The sequence below is a fragment of the Syngnathoides biaculeatus genome, chromosome 21, assembly GCF_019802595.1.
Source record: "Syngnathoides biaculeatus isolate LvHL_M chromosome 21, ASM1980259v1, whole genome shotgun sequence".
Lineage (NCBI taxonomy): Eukaryota > Metazoa > Chordata > Actinopteri > Syngnathiformes > Syngnathidae > Syngnathoides > Syngnathoides biaculeatus.
In genome coordinates, this window is record NC_084660.1 from 2993951 (window position 1) to 2999952 (window position 6002).

Below are 6002 nucleotides of genomic sequence, written 5' to 3' on the forward strand. Positions count from 1 at the left end.
GGACGGACGAAAGATCGAGACCGCGAGAAGAGGTTTGGGCCTTCTCGTTTTCCGTGACGCGGGCTCCGGTAATTAGCGATACTCTTTAACAGCTGTCTCTAACGAAGCGATTCAACTATGGCGTCGGAGAGTTCAAATTAGGTAGAAAGAAGCGTAAAAGCTGAAACTGAAAAGGTAAAGAAAAAAAAAAAGTATATATATTGTGGGGCGTAAAGTTATTGTTGTGGTTACATAGAACAATTTCACGCTTGAGATTTGTGTCTCCTTTTTCCGTGACGCGGACTCTGCTAATTAGCAATATTAACTAACTACTAACAACTATTCTCAATGAAGCTATTGAAGTATGGCGTCAGAGATTTCAAATTAGGCAGAAACAAGCGTAAAAACTGAAAAGGAATAGGTAAAAAAAATATTGTGGGGCGTAAAGTTAATATTGTGGGTACATAAATCAATTTCACGCTCGAGCTTTGTGACGCGGACTCCGGTAATTAGCAATACTTTAGCAACTATCGTCAACGAAGCTAGTCAAATATGGCGTCAGAGTTCAAATTAGGTAGAAACGAGCGTAAAAACTGAAAAGGAAGAGGTAAAGAAAAAAAAAATATATATATATATATTGCGGAGCGTAAAGTTATCAGAGGTGAGAATTCCGCGGAATTCCGAGTCTTTTCATCCGAAAATGTAATTTTGTTTTTTTGGTAGGGGGCGGGGGTGTGTGTGATCGAAAAACGGCACTGCTACCTGTTTACAGCATTGCTAAATGTTTGCATTACATTTGGTGTTTAGAATAATGACAACACTTTTTGGCAGTATTTTCATCGGTATTTCCCACTCTGCTAACATTTCTTAGAGAAGCGTTCAGTTTAGTAAGGCATAAATATAATTTAGACATACGTATGCATATGTTATTGAGCGGTCTGCATGTTTTCCAGTATGGCGAAAGTCTTGGAGCGAAAAGATGAAGATTGTGCCAGGAGAAATGATTTAAAAATCATGGTGTAAAAAAAGTTTTACAGATGGGCATGGCTTGGAAAAAAAAAAAAAAAGTGTAACCGTGCAGATGGCAACGAAAACGGTATCATGTCTCACCGAGCACGTTCCCGGCAAAGTGCTGTGCACTTATCCAGGAGACTATCCAAACCAGGAAACGCAATGGTAAGTTGGGCGTAAATTTCTCAAATATTATATAATTGACAACTGTTCATACAATTAGGCCTATGTGTAGCACTGGCCCTGTAGATCACGCATTTTATCGCTCACTTTTATATTTCATGATCTCTCTCATGTATATAAACAAATTACTTGTGTACTTATTTCTGAAGTATAACTTGTAAGTGCAGTCGCCTATTTGATTTCACTGTCTACAATTTTATGTCTGATGTTTGGCAAAATTATTTTGGTTGTTTGGACTCGCATTAAGTTTTCAAAATCTTATGACTGCCCTGTATTTACACTGTTAGAAGTAACCAGAGGTCACCATTTGAGTGTGTTTTATTAAAAAAAATAACATAAATCGTGCCCAAAGGGGGGCGCACCCCCCACCCCCAATGCAGACATTTTCAGTGTTTCCAAATTGGTCATTATCATCCCTTGTATTATTGTGGATACATTGATCAATTTTGCGCTCGAGGTTTGTATTTCCTCATTTTCCGTGACACGGACTCTGCTAGTTAGCAAGGCTCTTATCAACAACGAAGCTATTCGAGTATGGCGTCAGAGAAAAGACACTAAAACTGAAGAGGTAAAAAAACATTTGGGGGTGTGAAGTTATTATTGTGGGTACATTAAAAGATGCCAGAGTTTGAACAATTTTACACATGTTTCGCCGTAGCTTGGTCTCTTGTTTTATTGATAGCGACCTGACTCCATCCTCCAGTGGTCTTCACAAATTGATTCTGGTACAAGGATTGGTTCTAAGTGGCCCCCACCCACCCACTAATTCCAATTTCCACAGGTTCACCTTGTACACACAAAAACCGTAAACGTGGGCTGTCTGCGACGAACAAGCATTGAGGTTCCTGGAAACAACGTTATGGTGAGTTTGGAAAGCAACGCACTGAACTCTAGTTCTGCACCATCTGTTTTACTGCTATATGTGTAACCACATATAAATCTATATTAACATTTACAGTTGTCAGCCATCATCATTTTCTTTGTCATTAAAAACACCCCACACCACATGATACTCCAGATCTCTGACAATTGGCAACAATTTGGCCCAATTGTTGGTCTGCGGCTCGCATGAACTGACTCACCATTGACAATGTGTACTTTACCGTTGCCATGCAGTTGTTTACGCCAGTTCTTTAAACGTGAAAGAAGCTTAAATTTCGGACTGTCTCCGTCCTTGATGCACTCATTCCACCGCCTCGTTGTTATCGCTACGTGATTCGACTGTCGCGTGTGTGTGTGGGGTGGGGTGGGGGGGGGGCTGGCAATGGTAGCTGCAAAGTCCTCCGATAAAGTGCAAAACTATGTATAAAATGACATCTGATTCTTATAATCTGCGCTTGTGAACGGCGATCAGGCATCTGACGCTCCACTGCATTTTGACTTTCTGCATCCTTGGAAAACAACGGTAGCAGTTTCCCGATGGTCCAGTTTTTGGATTCAGTGTACCACTGCCTGCCAAAAGGACAGACAGTTCCTGGAGACGTGAGTTTGCCTCATAGCACAAGATGACACTGAGTTGGTGGAGAGGAGCTCGATGCAAAAGAGAGAAAAGATGAGAGCTGGTTCGTATTCAGCAGTTGCGGCCCACGCAAGAGCTTTGTGTGAACAACCCTCACGTCTCTCTCGGAAATACAAGCATCACACGCTCGCGCTATAGAAGCGGCAAAAAGAGCTTTCAACAATGTCAGGATAACATAGCGCGCAGGTACCATGTTGCGCCGGAAAATAAAAGACTGGAGGTTTGGGCAAGCTAGCTGGGCCATCCGCAGGCCATTTTGTCTCTGGACACAGAGTGAGACTTGTCTGAAAATATACAGTATCTTTTCCTTTCGGCTTGTCCCATTCGGGGTCGCCACAGCGTGTCATCTTTTGCCATCTTAGCCTATCTCCTGCATCTTCCTCTCTAACGCCAACTGCCCTCATGTCTTCCCTCACCACATCCATAAACCTTCTCTTTGGTCTTCCTCTCGCTCTTTTTCCTGGCAGCTCCATCCTCAGACTCTCTCGCCTCTGAACATGTCCAAACCATCGAAGTCTGCTCTCTCGAATCTTGTCTCCAAAACATCCAACTTTGGCTGTCTCTCTGAGCTCATTTCTAATCCTATCCAACCTGCTCACTCCGAGCGAGAACCTCAAAATCTTAATTTCTGCTACCCCCAATTCTGCTTCCTGTTGTTTCTTCTGTGTCACAGTCTCTAATCTGTACATCATGGCCGGCCTCACCGCTGTTTTGTCAATTTTGCCCTTTGTCCTAGCAGAGACTCTTCTGTCACATAACGCACCAGACACCTTCCCCCAGCTGTTCCAACCTGCTTGGACCCGTTTCTTCACTTCCTTACCTCACTCGCCGTTGCTCTGGATTGTTGACCCTAAAGATTTGAAGTCCTCCACCCTCACTATCTCTTCTCCCTGTAGCGTCACTCTTCCCCCTCCTGCTTTCTCATTCACACACATATATTCTGTTTTACTTTGGCTAATCTTCATTCCTCTCCTTTCCAGTGCATGTCTCCATCTTTCTAATTGTTCCTCTGCATATCACAATATCTGCGTACATCATGGTCCAAGGGGATTCCAGTCTAACCTCATCTGTCAGCCTATCCATTACCACTGCAAACAGGAAGTGGCTCAGAGCTGATCCCTGATGCAGTCCCACCTCCACCTTAAATTCCTCTGTCACACCTAAGGCACACCTCACCATTGTTCTGTCACACCTAAGGCACACCTCACCATTGTTCTGCTGCCATCATACATGTCCTGTACTATTTTAACATACTTCTCTGCCACACCAGACTTACGCATGCAGTACCACAGTTCCTCTCTTGGTACTCTGTCATAGGCTTTCTCTAGACCCACAAAGACACAATGTAGCTCCTTCTGACCTCTGTACTTTTCCACTTGCATCCTCAAGGCAAATAATGCATCTGTGGTACTCTTTCTAGGGATGAAACCATACTGTTGCTCGCAGATACTTCTGTCCTGAGTCTAGCCTCCACTATAACCTCATAACTTCATTGTGTGGCTCATCAACTTTATTCCTCTATAATTCCCACAGCTCTGAACATCGCCTTTGTTCTTAAAAATGGGAACTAGAACACCTTTCCTCCATTCTTCAGGCGTCTATTCACCCGCTAGTATTCTGTTGAATAAGTTGGTCAAAAACTCCACAGCCATCTCTCCAAATTGCTTCCATACCTCCACCAGTAAGTCATCAGGACCAACTGCCTTTCCATTTTTCATCCTTTTGTGTAGTGGCTTTCTAACTTCCCCCTTACTAATCATTGCCACTTCTTGGTCCTTCACGTTTGCCTCTTCAACTCTTCCTTCTCTCTCATTTTCTTCATTCATCAACTTCTCAAAGTACTCTTTCCATCTATTTAGCAAACTACTGGCACCAGTCAACATATTTCCATCTCTATCTTTAATCACCCTTATCTGCTGCACATCCTTCCCATGTCTATCCCTCTGTCTGGCCAACCTGTAGAGATCCTTCTTTCATGTCCAACCTGGTGTACATGTCTTCATATGCCTCTTGTTTAGCCTTTTCCACCTCTACCTTTGCCCTACGTCGCATCTTGATGTACTCCTTTCGCCTCTCCTCAGTCCTCTGTGTCCCACTTCTTCGCTAATCTATTTCCTTCTATGACTCCCTGTATTTTGGGGTTCCACCACCAAGTCTCCTTCTCCCCTTTCCTACCAGACGACACACCAAGTACTCTCCTGCCCGTCTCTCTGATCACCTTGGCTGTCGTCGTCCAGTCTTCCGGGAGCTTCGGTTGTCCATCGAGAGCCTGTCTCACCTCTTTCCGGAAGGCTGCACAACATTCTTCCTTTTTCAGCTTCCACCACATGGTTCTCTGCTCTACCTTTGTCTTCTTAATCTTCCTACCCACCACCAGAATCATCCTACATACTACCATCCTATGCTGTCGAGCTACACTCTCCCCTACCACTACTTTACAGTCAGTAACCTCCTTCAGATTACATCGTCTGCACAAAATATAATCTACCTGCGTGGTTCTACCTCCGCTCTTGTAGGTCACTATATGTTCCTCCCTCTTCTGGAAATAAGTGTTCACTACAGCCATCTCCATCCTTTTTGCAAAGTCCACCACCATCTGTCCCTCAAAGTTCCTTTCCTGGATGCTGTACTTACCCATCACTTCTTTATCGCCCCTGTTTCCTTTACCAATATGTCCATTACAATCTACACCAATCACAACTCTCTCGCTGTCTGGGATGCTCAGAACTACTTCATCTAGTTCCTTCCAGAATTTCTCTTTCAACTCTAGGTCACATCGTACCTGTGGGGCATAGTCGCTAACCACATTATACATAACACCCTCAATTTAAAATTTTAGTCTAATCACTCGATCTGATACTCTTTTCACCTCCATTTCTCTTCCCATCTACTCCGTGGTAGAATAATTTAAACCCTGCTCCCAAACTTCTAGCCTTACTACCTTTCCACCTGCTCTCATGGATGCACAGTATATCAACCTTTCTCCTAATCATCATGTAAATCAACTCCTGAGCTTTTTCTGTCATATTCCCTACACTCAGTTGTAGGCTCTATGCATTCCACTTTTTCTTCTGACGACTGATCCGGTTTCCTCCTCTTCTTTGTGTTCGACCCACAGTAGCTGAATTCCCACTGACGCCCTGCAGGTTAGCAGTGCCGGGGGCGGGCGTTGTTAACCCGGGCCACGGCCGATCCGGTATGGTATTCTTTAGATGAACGCTCACATTTGTTTGGCACAGTTTTTACGCCGGATGCCCTTCCTGACGCAACCCTCTGCATTTGCAGTTTTTGTAATAGTGCATCAATTGAA

At 43.9% G+C, this 6002-nt stretch overlaps 1 protein-coding gene across 1 annotated transcript in view; it reads left to right on the forward strand.

The window, feature by feature from the left end:
- The first annotated feature begins 46 nt into the window (after positions 1-46).
- The window catches only part of LOC133494946 (GRB2-associated-binding protein 1-like), a 36853-nt gene continuing 30897 nt past the window's right edge, over positions 47-6002 (forward strand). Inside the window, exons 1-3 of the mRNA XM_061809254.1 lie at positions 47-174; positions 933-1155; positions 1955-2035. The gene's annotated coding sequence lies outside the window, so the exon portion shown is untranslated. The remainder of the gene's footprint in view (positions 175-932; positions 1156-1954; positions 2036-6002) is intronic.